The sequence below is a fragment of the Netta rufina genome, assembly GCF_964035555.1.
Source record: "Netta rufina genome assembly, chromosome: 5".
NCBI classification, from domain to species: Eukaryota; Metazoa; Chordata; class Aves; order Anseriformes; family Anatidae; genus Netta; species Netta rufina.
The window spans coordinates 4,957,089-4,971,062 of record NC_140128.1 but is presented as its reverse complement, the minus strand read 5'-3'; the positions used below and the strand labels follow the sequence as shown (position 1 = coordinate 4,971,062).

General features: G+C 44.9%; 1 protein-coding gene across 1 annotated transcript in view; it reads left to right on the top strand.

The window, feature by feature from the left end:
• Positions 1–2,045: 2,045 nt before the first annotated feature.
• The window catches only part of SOX6 (SRY-box transcription factor 6), a 373,900-nt gene continuing 361,971 nt past the window's right edge, over positions 2,046–13,974 (top strand). Inside the window, exon 1 of the mRNA XM_084287862.1 lies at positions 2,046–2,384. The gene's annotated coding sequence lies outside the window, so the exon portion shown is untranslated. The remainder of the gene's footprint in view (positions 2,385–13,974) is intronic.

Here is a 13,974-nt window from a genome sequence, read left to right as displayed (position 1 = left end):
TGCATGGAAATTAGCTGCTATGCCCTCAGCCAGCTAATTTGACGGTAAAGCCTTCCTAGATAAATTTCAAGTTCTGTTTCAAGGTGTTTGTTGCTTGCCGGGTAAGACTCGATTGCTCCTGCTATCGCAGCGGAGTCGCCACAAATACTTTATGAACTAGGTCCGTTATTCCACGAGGTTCTGGCTTAAAACTTATTTTCCCTGGACTGGACTAGAGAGGGACGATGGTAGCAAGGTGGAGGCTGCGGTGTGCCCGACTCTCGTCGTGCTTAGAGTTTTACAGCTGGGTAACAAAATGAGATGGAGCCAGAGCAGATCAGTTCTGTGCCATCACGTTGCTGCTCGACTTTCAGCACGTCCTTAGAAAGCAAGGTTCATTTGCGGGAGGGCTGAGCAGACCTCTGGTTCTAACCTATTCCGCACATTTCTACTCCAAGTAGAGGAGGAAAGCGAAATGAGGCTTTCTCCTCGTCTTTTTGGCCTCTATAAGTTAGGAAGCTATTTTAAAATTAAAAAGTTTCTCTGTTACTAACTGTTCCAGGCGCCTTCTGGAAAATGGGGAGAAAGTGCCAAAAATACAGAGATGAATCAACAACTTCTCTCTCTCTCTCATTTTGTGGGCTTGAGGTTGCTTTCCGCACTCCCATCTTAACAACAGTTTAGCCTAGGTGTGAATAATATCAAAAGAGGGAGACGCTGGCTTTGCAGCGCTGTTTGCCCACCTGATCTGCGGGCCCCTGCCAGTTTGAAAGGCTCTTTTATGTTTACCTTTGGCATGTAAAAATACAGGGGAGAGACTTGCTGGGCTTTGCATTACTCCGTGCCTTTGGTTGATTCTCTCCTCAGAGTTTTCCCCGTCTTTCTCCAGGATTTCCCCCCCCCCCCCCCGCCCGCCCCCCCTCCCAATTAGCACTTCCAGAGGAGCGTGAGTTCCTAAAATTGGCGTTCAAGTCCCTGTCTGTTGCCTTTTGCTGAGGGAGAGGGAGCGAGATGTGCGTGGTGCCGCTGCTAAAAGCTCGCCCTGCTTTTAGCGGGTGCCCGTGCCCGGCCCGGGGGTGCCCGTGCCCGGCTTCCCCCGCCCCGGGCCGCCTCCCTGGGGGGATCGGGCTGGCGGCTCCGGCCGCCTTCTCCGTGCTCCCGGAGCCAGGCTCCCCCCTCGGCTGGGATTCACACTTTGTTTCATCAGCTTTTTCCCCCGGGCGGGCTCCTCAGAGCCCCGTTTAGCAGCTGTCAGTCAGCGCTCCTCCAGCGCCTTCCTCCTGCGTCCCCGCCGGCCCCAGCCCGCGTCCTGCGGACCGGCTCCCCCCCCCTTACCCCCCCCCCCCCGCTCCCTTTCTTCTTCTTTTCTTTCTGTCCATCCATCCGTCCGTCTGTCTGTCCGTCCTCTCCTCCTCCTCCTCCTCCGGGAGGCTCGGCGGCGTGTGCCCGCCTCCCTGCCCGGCCGGGGGGCGCCGGGGGGGCCGCGCCGGGAGCTCCTCGCCGCTCGCCCCGCGCAGCCCCGGCCCCGCAGCGGCTCCCCCGGCCCCCCCCGGCCGCCCTCCCCTCCCCTCCCCTCCCCTCCCCTCCCTCCCTCCCCCCTCTTCCGGGCCCCGGCCGCCTCCCCCTCCCCGCCCTCGTCCCCCCCTCTCCGCCCGGTAACTTTCTGGTACCTTTCCTCACCACTCCGGGCAATCAGTGGTCATTAGAGGAGAGAGGTTTTAGGTTTCATTTGTCTAATAGCAATGTGAGTGGTGATAGCTTCTCGGGGATGCGGCTGGCAGCCTGGGGTGATTTCACTTTCTGTTTTGTGCTCACTTTCTCTGCAGTTGTTGCTTTCCCCGCTCACTCGCTCTGAGCCTCCCTCTCCCTCTCTGCCTTTCCCTCTCTCTCTCTCTCTCCCTCTCTCTCTCTCTGTGTTGTCTCATCTTGCCTGTGCTGTCTGGGCGGGGGAGCCCTGCCTCCTTTTGCCTTCCTCAGATCAATGCCCTGGCCACTCACTTTCTGATGTTGCACGACGGGAAATGCTTTGAATACTTACGACATGGCCGCTCACATTGATTGCCAAGATTGACAGCAGTAACCATCGCCTTCACTTGTTTCAGGAGGAAAAAAAAATAATAATGAACCTGATTGTAACCAAATCTCCAGGCAACCCATCCGCAAACTTCTAACGATCGGGATCCTGCACATCCATGGCCCGGAGAAACACCAGCAGACTCTAGTTTTTTTCTTTTATTTTACCGAATTACTACCCATTTATTCTCCCTTCCCTCCCCCCTTTCACCTCCTGCTCTCTCTCTCTTTTTTTTTTTTCTTTTTTTTTTTAAATGAAAATTACCGAAGCGCGTTGCAAAAAAAAAAAGGAGGCTCTCCCAGTGCTTTGTGCCACACTGGATCCCGAGGAGGTAACCAGGAAAAAAAAGCCCTATTGTGTTGTATACCTGTTGTTTGCTGTGGTGTGTAGTGCTGCGTTGCTTGGTGGCGGCGGTGGTGGTTTAATGGGTTTTCGCTGGATTTATGTCGCTTTGCAGGAGAGAATCCGGTTCCCCCTGCGCTGTCTTTAATGGGTTGTTAGTTGCAATTGAGTAAAGGAGCAGCGTCCGGAGGTAGATGTGTTGTTTAGCTTTTAACGTTGCTGAATTCGCCCCTTCCCCCCGCCTCCCCCTGCACGATTATTTACTTTTGTACCACGAGTTTTTTCTCCCACCCCCCCCCTTTATTTTTTCTTTTCCCCCCTTAGGAAAAAGTAGTTATAGTCTCGTCCCCGGGAGAGTTTCCGGGGCTGTTTGAATCCCGAGGTTTCAGAGACATTAAGGGACCTCAGTGCCTCGAAATCACAACACTTTCTCATCCTCCCCGAGTAGAGTTTATTTTAAAATGTAGTGACAGATCAGCGCTGTATTTTAAGATCACCCACGGCAGGCGAACACATGGTGCTGGGAAGATATTGTACGTAAGGAACTAACACGAGAGGGAGAAAGAGAGAGAGAGAGAGAGGAAAAATAAAATCCGAAATAAATCTTTGCGAGCAGAGCGCTGCTGTCACTGCTCCCAAGTGTTGGCGTGGGCTTCTCTTCGCGGCTCACCCCGAAAGACGCGGGCTGGAGCAAGGCGAGAGGAGCTTAGTGGTGCTTTTCAATTCTCCGTTAAGTTCGAGGTGGGTGACTGCTTTGAAGTTGGCCACAAATGAGTGCTGTGCGCGGAGCAGGGAACCCTACAAAGCTCCGGGACCCGCCGGCGGCGATGCCGGGTTCGGCCACAGCGGGGCAGTGTCCCGAGGAGCTGCGCTTCTGCGGCGCCGCCTTATCTCTCCAGGCAGGGGGCTCGGATAAAGTTATACGGAAAACTTTAAAATTGATATCGCACCCGAATTCGTGATACACGAGGGAGGAGGAGGGGGGGGAGCAGTCCATCATCGGCGAGCTCTGTTTCCACCCGGAGAAGGGGCGATGGGTGCCGCTTTGTGGCTACGTTCGGCTTGGGATTTCTTGCTGCCGTAGCTCTTTGCCGGAGGTCATGCAAATCGACCTTAAAAGAATGCATAAGCCATAAATTAAAATAAACCCTTAGCCAGAGGCTGATCCATAAGTAGACAATACCTAACCTGGACAAAACGGCTTCCTTTGCGAGCTGAAAAAAAGAATAGTGCCTAAACTAAATGCGAAGTAAGTTCCCAGGAAGTATTTCACTTATTATTATTACTCTTCTTCTTCTTCTTCTTTTAAAACGCAGCAGTGACAGTTGCAAGAGCACAGCGCAGCTGTTTGTAGACAGTGCTGTAGGATCCGAGGAAGGCAAGGTGTGTCTGGCGGAGAGCTTGCTCGTTTCCCGGCTTTCCCTGCCTCCGAAGCTGTTTGTTTTTTGATCGGGGATAAGCAGCCTCTTTAACCGTATAAGCAATGTAATGTTTTATCTCGAATAACGCTCAAGAGTTTACGAACAGCTCTGGGTTGCCTGCAAATGTCACATGCGCGCACACAAGCTGCGCAAATAGGCTCGGAGTCTCAGGGCTTGTTGTTTTTTCCCGCAGTTTTTGACAATCGTGCCCTTCACGAGCCTGAAAGGACTCATCAGTGGGAGCTAATGAGCGCGCCTCCGCGGCTCGCCCTGGCGCGGGAGGAGCGGGCACCGCTCGTGTAATGCATGCACGGGGGGACCGCCGGCGGCAGCCGGCCGGGGAGGGCAGAGGCACGATGCGAGCAGGAGCAGGAGCAGGGAGCAGGAGCAGGGAGCAGGAGCAGGGAGCAGGAGCAGGAGCAGGTACCGCTCGGCACCGGCTGCCCCTCTGCCCCCGGCTCCCGCTCCGCTGCCTCCCGGCGCTCCCCAGCAGCGCGCAGTTAACCCGCTTTGCAGCAGGGGCTGCGTGCTGCCGCAGAGCAGGGCCTTGAGGTCACTCGGAGGCACTGATCATATCGATTTGATTGCTGGCTTTGCTCTCGGCAGGCCGTTTCGCAGCGCGTTTTTTTTTTTTTTTCTTTTCTCTCTTTCTTTCTTTCTTTTTTTTTTTTTTTTTTTTAAGGACGGGAAGGAGGGAAAGTGGCAACGTGAGGAGACAATTAGTGTTGTGTCTGAGGGTCGGGAGGTTGCGGGGAAAGCCAGCGTGTTGGGAGCCTGGGGACGACAGATTACTTCTGTCCTAGGGGTGTTTCCCAAAAACACAGACGGCGAAACTTTCTGTGATAAAGTAATATATCTTCGCCTGCTGTTTGGAGATAAGGTATATGTTTATTAAGCTAATTTAAATAGCCTGCGGCACATGAGCGGCACTTTGTTCCTGCTGTTTTCTTTTTCCCTCATTTTAACACTTCTGGTGTTTCCATCTTCAGCACCGCTGCTGAGCGTGAGGGCAAGAGAAGAGTTTCATCCAGTCCTCAATAGGATTTCAAGTCCAAAAATTAACGAATTTCCCTTTCTGTATTCGTGTAATGGAGTAATTTTGAAACCTGTTTTGAGACTTCTACTTGACTTGACTTGTTTTATTGACGTGCTTGTGCCCACTCATTTAATTAAGCCATTATACCATAAAGTAAATAATAAGAATGAATGTGAGATATGTGCGTGCAGTCTGCCATTATATACAAATATTTCCCTGGAAAAGACACTTTAAAAACTTTTTCAGCACACCGTGAGCTCTCTGGCAAAATCTCACTGCAGGTTTTTGCTCTGAGCCAGGATATTTCGCGTGTTTCTGTTCTCGCAGTGTTATACGCGCTCTCTACTCGGAATATAAACAGCGAGCGTACCTAGCTGCTCATTCTAGTAAAACTAAGAAATAATCTATTTATAGTGAGTACATTTAAAGGAAAATCATGAGGTCATTTGGAGTATGCTGCAGTTTGAAGTAGCTCGACACCTGGCACAAACCACATACGCGTTTTCTTCAGACTCTGCGCTATCCATAACTTTTCCTTATAATACATTCTTGTGTTAAGTGAGAAAGGCTGTTTGTAAAACAATCCCCTGGCTGGTTCCAGTGTTGGGTGAAGCTGATCCTGTAATGGCATTTTGTTTTGAACAGTTGCTGTAGTTGAAGTTCCCTCATAAGGTAAGGTGGCACTGGGTCTGAAAGGAGGTCCAAATGCCACATTTATAATTAGACTGCCAATTCAGCACATTGTATCTATTGCTATACAGGGATATACTGCTGTGTCTGGTCTCTCAATAGACTGTATTCAGAATTAGCCAATTCAACCGCTTCAACTTCGGAGTCAAATTTAGAATAGGCAATGAGAGAAGGAAAGAAAGAAAACAATAATGCTTTCTTTTTTTCCCTCGGCTAGCTATTAAAAGCCAAAGAATATACGGAAACCGAAGCAGGCGCACACAGCGCCCGGTCCCAAGCGCAGCCGGGCAGCCTCGCCTGCAGCCCGCTCCCAGGCGCGCTCCGCCGGGGGGAGGGGAGGGGAAGGGGAAGGGAAGCGAAGGGAAAGGGAAGGGAAAGGGAAGGGAAGGGGAAGGGGAGCCCCGGCCGCCGCCGCAGCAGCGCCCCGGCCCCCGGCGGCGCCCCCCCGGGCTCCCGGAGCCCCGCGGGGGTTGGGGGGCCCGCGGCACCCCGCGGCTCCCCGCTTCCCCCAGGGCAGCCGGGCTGCGGCTGCTGGCGGCTCCCCGCGCTGCCCCGGCTGTGCTGCGCCTGGCCCCTTGGCTCCTGTCATGCCTCTCGCTTCGCTCCCTGCGATCGGCCCGGCCTCCTCCCCCAGAAGTTTAATTCATTCTGCCATGGGAGTGCGGGAGGCCCGCTGCCCTGCGAGCTCGCATCCTCTGCTAAACGCATTATTTTCTCTCTCCTCCTTCCAGTTCCGCACCGCTTCGGTACTGCTGCGAGACTTCGCTGGGCTGCCTCGAAGCTCGCTTCGTTCCCTGCTGTGTCGTAGGGTGCAAACTAGTGGCATGCCTACTGCACGTAGCGTGAGGGGAGCGAGACGGACGGCTGCCTCCCCCTCCTCCTCACTGCTTCTCTGCTCAACTTCTGTAACGCTTCGCTTCTTTTTTTTCCCTGCCTAACGTTTACACGCTGATGGAAGCGGGAAGAGGAACAGAGCGGAGCCCGTCTGTTTCCTTCGTTAGGTCATCAGTGCCTGACCTGTAGAAAATAATAACCGATGCCCAAAGTTAGCTGCCTCGCCTGCACGTTGATTTTGTTCCCAAGTGGGCACTGCCAGTGCTTGTTCCCTAGCCAGTGGTTTTTAATACGTGGCCAACAATTGCTAGTGGTCACTTCCAGCTGAACTTCTTTTGCACAGCGGGGAAAAAATCCCTTCAGACATGTTTTTGCATCTTTGATCATATTTTTAGTCGAAAGTATCCGTGTATGTCTGCTGTTCTTAAAGGCCCTAAAATATCTCGTGGTAATAGAGGCCCGAGCGTGGCATGATGATAGCAAAAACAAATATTTTGTTCTCAGTGGGCATTAGAAAGTTTCTTTAGTCACGACCTTATGCCTGCTAAACGCTGTAATCACCTTGGGAGATATCACTTCAGGAAGCATATCCATTAATCTTTTACACTTGGTTTGATTTCCCCCTTAAAAGTGTATGGATCGCACTTAAAAGGCTTCGGTCTATTTATTTATTTATTTAATGGAACAAAAATTACTAAAGAAAGAGAAGCAGCGATGCTCTTTTCTCTATACCCCATACAATGGGGTGATGTATATTTCTCTTTCCATAGTGTGACTTGCAAGATCAGTGGGCTTGTTTGGCAGAGGTGGTGTGTAATGACTAACGTTTTAAAAGTTATGTAAATAGGGGTGTTTGTGTATATATAAGCTATGTCAACTGAAGTGATACAGCGACATATTTTTAAAACATTTCAGTTAATATAGTAAATCAAGGAGACAGGGCTTCGAAACATTTCTACATGATGAACCTGCGAGCGAAGTACCGCTGTATGATGTGTTCGGTAGTTCACATATAGCTTATTCGTCAAGTAGCAGCAAAACACAGAGGTGCATGTTTCCAGTTTTTGCCATAGTAAGCTGATTTCTATTTGCCTGTTTTCACTGCCTTTCTGTGTATTTTTTATATATGCATTTTTATTTTTTTTAATTTTTATTTTTTGCCTTAGGTAGAACAGCAAGGATGGGAGCTTTAGGGGACTTCTTACCAAAACATAGAAACTGAATTTCCTTTTATTTTATATAAGCTATTCAAAAATTTTTAGACGCACAATTCTGTAGCAGTATTTGTTGATATATCATTGCAAGCTGTGATACCATATTTTAAAAACAACAAAATACGTTAAGATCTTATCACTAGTAAGCCTGTGTACTAGGTTGGTGTGATGTCTATGTGAAATACGTGTATATTTATTTAGATATAGTTCTGTGCAGAAGGGAGAGAGCTGATAGACGGATTTGCTGGAAAGCGGCCGATTTCTACAGTGATAAAACTGGATAATTACATGTTCCCAAAGCCTATTCAGCACAGAAGTAGGTGTTCTTTTAAAACATTATTCTGTGGCAACAACAAATATTTGTGACATCATTGTAAGAGATTTCCTGCCAATTTTTAGTTTACTGTCTTTCAGAAAGTCTAGAGTTCTTTGGCACTGGTGAAACTGCTGCACATACCCATCGTATATTCAAGTATTCAGTGAAGTTTTAAATAATTCTCTTTCAATTAGTACAACAGGAACCTGAAAAATGGATTTTCTCTTAAAGAAACAAGAATCAGTACATAGACATTTCTTTCCTCCTCTTGTATATTTTAAAATCCTCATATCAGTTTTATGTTTACTGTTTTGTCTCCTTAAATTAAGAAGAAAGAAAACAGTAGCATGAGTTTGAAAATCATTGCTTGGAAATTATTTTAATCAAATATTTCTTGAGCTTTGTGAATTGGAAGAGTAATATAAAATTAGATGCATTGGTAAACTAGGTTAATCGGAGTCATCCATTTGTAGTGGAGAATAAATATCAATCAATTGATTTTTTTTTTCTTTTTATTTTTTTTTTGAAGTCGGGTGAAACATTCCATCAAGTTAATGTGTTTAAGAGTATCATATCAGGCACAGACAGGTACTAGAAGTGATAAAAAACAGATAACTTGCAACAAAATGATTTACAGATGGGTCATTATCTTCTGTACAGAGGTTACGCAGATCATATTCTTTATAAAAAGAGAATGTAATTCTGTAGAGCTAGGAGAATTATCTAAATAGGTCTGAATATTTAATGTTTTCTGAGCAACTGGTAGAATTTGTCAAAGCAAAAATTTTCAGCTTTCTTGCAGACAGCATATTAATATGAAATACGGAGGAGTACTGCTTTTGTATTTTAAATATTCCTTATGTGTTTATTTTACCTATTTGATAAAGTAAAGCTTGGGAAACATTTTGCTTCTTTCCATGTGAACCTCATTGCATACCTTTAAAATATACAGAAACATGTTATGTCCAAATTAAAACAAAAAGGCTGGAAAGTTGCACATTAGGGATTTATTAGATTTTAGGGCCTATTTCATACAGTGAATGCCCAAGCTGCATTTTTTCTATAGGCAGTAAGATGGGAAGTCATTTAAATATCGTCTTCTTTTTTTTCTTGAGCGAGACAGAAAGGTGTAGTCAATTGTTTCTCCAGTCTCTGGTAGACTGACATGAGGCAACAGGAAACTCTAAAACCTCAGAGGTGCGTGCAGTATTGATTTGATTCCTAACTGTAAATCCTTCTTATCATTGCTCGAAATATCTAACTTTACACCAATATTATCCATTCTTTTTATAGTGACACCATGCTTAGTAAAAAACTTCTAAGCACTGAGGTCAGGTGTTGAGATTGGATTCTAGTTTATTTTTTATGAATCAGATAAAGATTTCTGTGCATGAGACCGTATGTGAAGATGAGAGAACAAGAACATTTCCATATCAAAGGCAATATATCTGAGGCTGCATAGTAATTAAAATGCAGTGGTTTGGACTCTGTGCACTAGCACTTACGCAGAGCGTTGTTGGGACCTTGTGCAGCATGCAGGCGGTTGTCTCTTGCATACTTCTAGAAATATACTTATAATTTTGTACAAACATTTATGCCAGTCCACACTTTTCTGTGGATAATTTGTATTTCATCCAAACCATTCAAAGTAGAAGTTATTTTTTGAGCAACCCCCTCATTATGGCTTTTGTGCATCAACTATTTTTATTCTGGTTGTTTGTATTTCTTCTTACCAGAATGATGGCTTGTTTATAGTCATTTTTGTGTGTGTGTGTGTGCGCGCGCTTCTCTAAGACCCCTTCCATATACCACTGAAATTTTACTACTTGCTTGAAATATCTTTTATTGGAAACAAAAATGATGATATCTTTCAGATTTACCGAAGATAGCATGATTTCCTATGTACCATACTTTATGGCAAATTAAATGCATGTGCTGGAACGTAATCTTTTTAATGATACGGTATGTATTTACTAATTCCAACTAACTGTTACACAACATAATGAGAATTAATACATTCCTCCAAAGACCCGCTGATGGAGTGTGGGGGGGAATCAGCCAAAAATATTGCAGGGTGCTCCCTATCTGGATACTCTGTTTTGGAATAAATGTGACTTTAATTCCAGAGTAGATCGCCCTGGTGAGGAGCTGTTCCAAAAGGGCTGCTGTTGAATTGTTTACTTCATAAACTGTATTGGTCAGTGTCCCAGTGCGGAGGAGGCAGTAAGTGCTGCAAATTTCCTCATTACTCATAGATACTTGTTCTCCAGAGCGTCTATCTGTTAATGCTCCAGAACTATCGAGGTGAAGCTTTTGGAGTCTTCATATTTAAACAGATGTTTGTACTGTGAAAGTATCGCATTAAGGTAATCACGCAATCTCACTTCATTTTACCTAGTTTTAGATTACATTTGGTGTATGAATACGTGGGTACTTTGAGCTGTAATACCACACTTTCAGATGATGTTCTGCATGCTTTTTACATCTGTATTGTTGTTGTGGATGGGCTTGTTAAACTGAGATCCTGACCATTTGTGGTTAGTAAAAACCCATGGTATTTTTGCACAAGTAGGGGGGTTAACCTCATTGTCATGGCCTAATTCCAGCCAAGATAGGATGTATTTGCCCATCTGCATTCTTCTTATAGTTTTAACCATCTCAGTTAATCCTCATTTCCTCTCCTAAATGCAGTAGAGTAGCGTGCTAAGGACGTTGCTGCATTTTGCCTCCGAAGTACCAAATCCAAATACTGAAGTAATATGTGGAACTAGATAATCATGTTTTGGGAGCTTTCTGAGTAAGAAGGGTTTCATGTGCCTGACTGGCTTATTGTTATTAGAGTGAACATTTTGAAGGATTTAACACACACAGCGTTTGAATCTTGAGTTATTTAAGGGGAATATTTTAGACACACAGAGACATTCTCAGCAGCCATAAGCCAGTGGAACTCCATTTACTTAAGTTGAAGGGTTCCGTTTTACTCCAGCCATGAGTGCACACCTTAGGACATGATTGAGTTCCTCCTGAATTCAATCAAAAGCTCATTCTGTGACTGTGAAGGGAGGCAGGGGTTGCATCTGAAGATATTGCACTGAATCCAGTGTAGAAAGTAACTTGTTTTGGTTTCAGTTAGGGTGGAGTCAGGTTCACCTACATGATGATGTTACGGCTTTCAGCTGACATTAACAGGAATTCATCTCATGTAAACTATGTACTAGATCATCTGTCTCTCCATATCTACTTTTCCAAGCAGGACTTCTGCTATAGTATGTGCAGTGCGTGGGCACTCTGACTGTTGACTTCCTGTAACTGTGGAGGCTGTGGCAATGCATTTTCTTTTTTTCTTTCCATCACAGCTGATTTGTTGAGGGCACACTATCTTCCTTTCATTTTTTTTTTTTTTTTTCCTACTGCTGAGGGACTCATGTAGGTCACTACATTAAGAATGTACTTTACTCAACCTTTACTGCAAGTATATGGTAGGTGTGCACATGACATTTTTTAATGTACACAAGTAGGCATGTTTAGGCATGTTTCAACATATTTTTAGTAGTATTTTTGTTACAGTATCTATATCTATTCTCATAGCTTGCCCAAAATGTCAGTGATGAATTCTAGTAAAACTCTGTCGTGCTTTTCTGATTCCATAGGCTTTAGTTCCATTTATACTGCCTGTTTATGCTATGTCAAAATTATGGTACTTTCGGTATTTCTTTCTGAAAGTAACAGCGGACTCTCTTCATTTGTTTCAAAACAAGATAGATATGATCAGCTTTTCATCATGATTTCATGGGCCGTAAGGTGGTTAACTGGTGTTGCGTTGGAATGAGGGCTACCTAGGCTGCGAGGAGCAGGTTTAGAGACGTGTAATGAGATGGAAAAATGTGAAACTGAAGAGAGGTCAGGAAAGAAACATATTGCCACCTAATATTCTAGAAAAAGGAGTAAGGTAAAACTTCCTCCTTTCTGCTGAACAGGAGGACAACAGATTTTTTTTTTTTTGTATTTTTCTTAATGGTATTTTTTTATGTGTTTTGATTGCTCTTAGAGTACTCCAAGTTACAAAACTGTCAGCATACCTTCCCGAGAGGAAAGGAGCATTCCCATGCTGGAGGATCTGCCTACATTGGGAGTGCTGAGTGGGCAATCCCTTTGATCCCTCAAGGCAGAAGTCTGAGCTAATGCTGGCTATTCTGGTATCTGGGTACCTTGGACTTGGAGAGCAGATGCCCTTCTAATTCAAAGTTGTATATTGTTGCTGCAGATAAATAAATCACAGACTTGCTGTATTCTTCAAAAATGGCTTACACAGTTTGGAGGTAGATTAGATTGTGCTTTTTAATGCCCTTGGACATCTGCACCATATACACAATGTTCCTGGGGGATGGCAAGTTTCAAGCAGCCCCTGTTAGGTGCAGCAGTGTCTGGCTTTTCATCCCTTGCTGCCTCTGTATGCAAACTCCTACAGGCATGGCCAAGCCATCGCAGGCTTGTCTCTATGCTCACCCACAGTGCTCACCCTCAACTTTCAAGCACAGTGTGAGTATTCAAGCAGTTACATGGGCCTGTCTTTCCAGCTTTGCAGATCTTCCCTCAGCCTTTGCAGAAAGCCTGGAGAAGTCTTTTCTTTCCTTGCTTGTGTTCAAAGCCTTTTCTCATGATTCCACTTTTTTTTTTTGTTTTTCCTTAGTGAAAACTCTCCATATTATTTTAAACATCATTATTGGCTCTAAACGGTAATGATTCAATCTGTAATGTTTAATTTAAGAATGTAACAAAAACTCTAATCAGTGATTTTAGTGGAAATAGTGCCATGTATTGTATGGGGTGAGTGGGTGTGTCCACTAACAGTTGATATTAAAACACCGTTGCACGGCAGGCTGATGGGAATGGGATCAAATTACAGACCTGAGGTCAAGATGATGCCCTAAAAATAAAAGGCTTTGAATCTTTTGAGCGTTATACAGTGTTTCCTCCCACCCCCAGGGAAAGGGAAAAAAAAAAAAAAAAAAAAAAAAAGGAGGGAGAAGGTAGATGAAAGAAAAATTGAAAAGTAAAAAAGAAAATTGAAGAGTAATTCCTGAAAATTAGGTTTAATTCCTGAATTTCTAATTTATGGAGTCCTGCCTTGGTCAGGCTGAATTCAGGTGCAAATGTTAAGGCATAAACTGTTTCTTCTTCTACTTCTGATGTCTTTTATTTAATGAAAGTGACACAGAAATGACTAGGATAACAAACATTAAGAGAAAAATCCAACCCCAAATTGTGTTTGATTACTGTGTTCCTTTTGTGGAAGACTTTCCATTTCATTATTTCAGCGTGGGATGATTAGATAAAGGTGAATACTTGTTTCCCGTCAGACTGTTAAAGCATGGCTCCCACATGATACTTCCTGTCTTTCTTATATTGTCTCTTTAGTATCAATAGCAACTAGATGCAAATCAGCATGGCATCTGCTAGTTTGTTTTCAACTGACCGGGCTAAACAGCAGATATGGAATTTATCACCAGGAGGCTGTGACCTCATCACAGACAAGTGGCATTCCCACAAGTAGGTAATGAAGCACCCCTATTGAGTGTAGCTAAAGTCCAGATCCTCAGTAGAGTTATTACATATTCAATTTAAAAAGCTCTCCCTAACTTTAAAGCTGTCCCTTGATTTTTTTTTTTTTTTTTATATGTTATTTAAAATCCACTCGCTGTTGTGGCTGGTGGAACAGCAGCTGTTGCTGGTCTCTGCTGATGCCACACTGTGCTGAATTGGGCCTTCCTGAGAGTGTGTGGGAGAAAAAGAAGGGATGAAAAAAACAAAGGGAGAGGAAGAGGAGGGGAAGGGATATGAAAGGACAAAGATGGGAGGGAAGAGTGGATGCGTTGAACTGAATAATAACTGTAATTCTCTTACTGCGGTTGAGCGTGCATAGAGAATTTCTAAAATCTGTCTTCTAAAACTCTGTCTTTCAAAGAAGATAGCATGCATTGATCAAAGAAGTCCTCCTTAGTGCTTGCTAAAGACTAGGCCCATGTTCATTTTCTGTAGCTCATAAAGTTGTTTGCAACAAATACTTT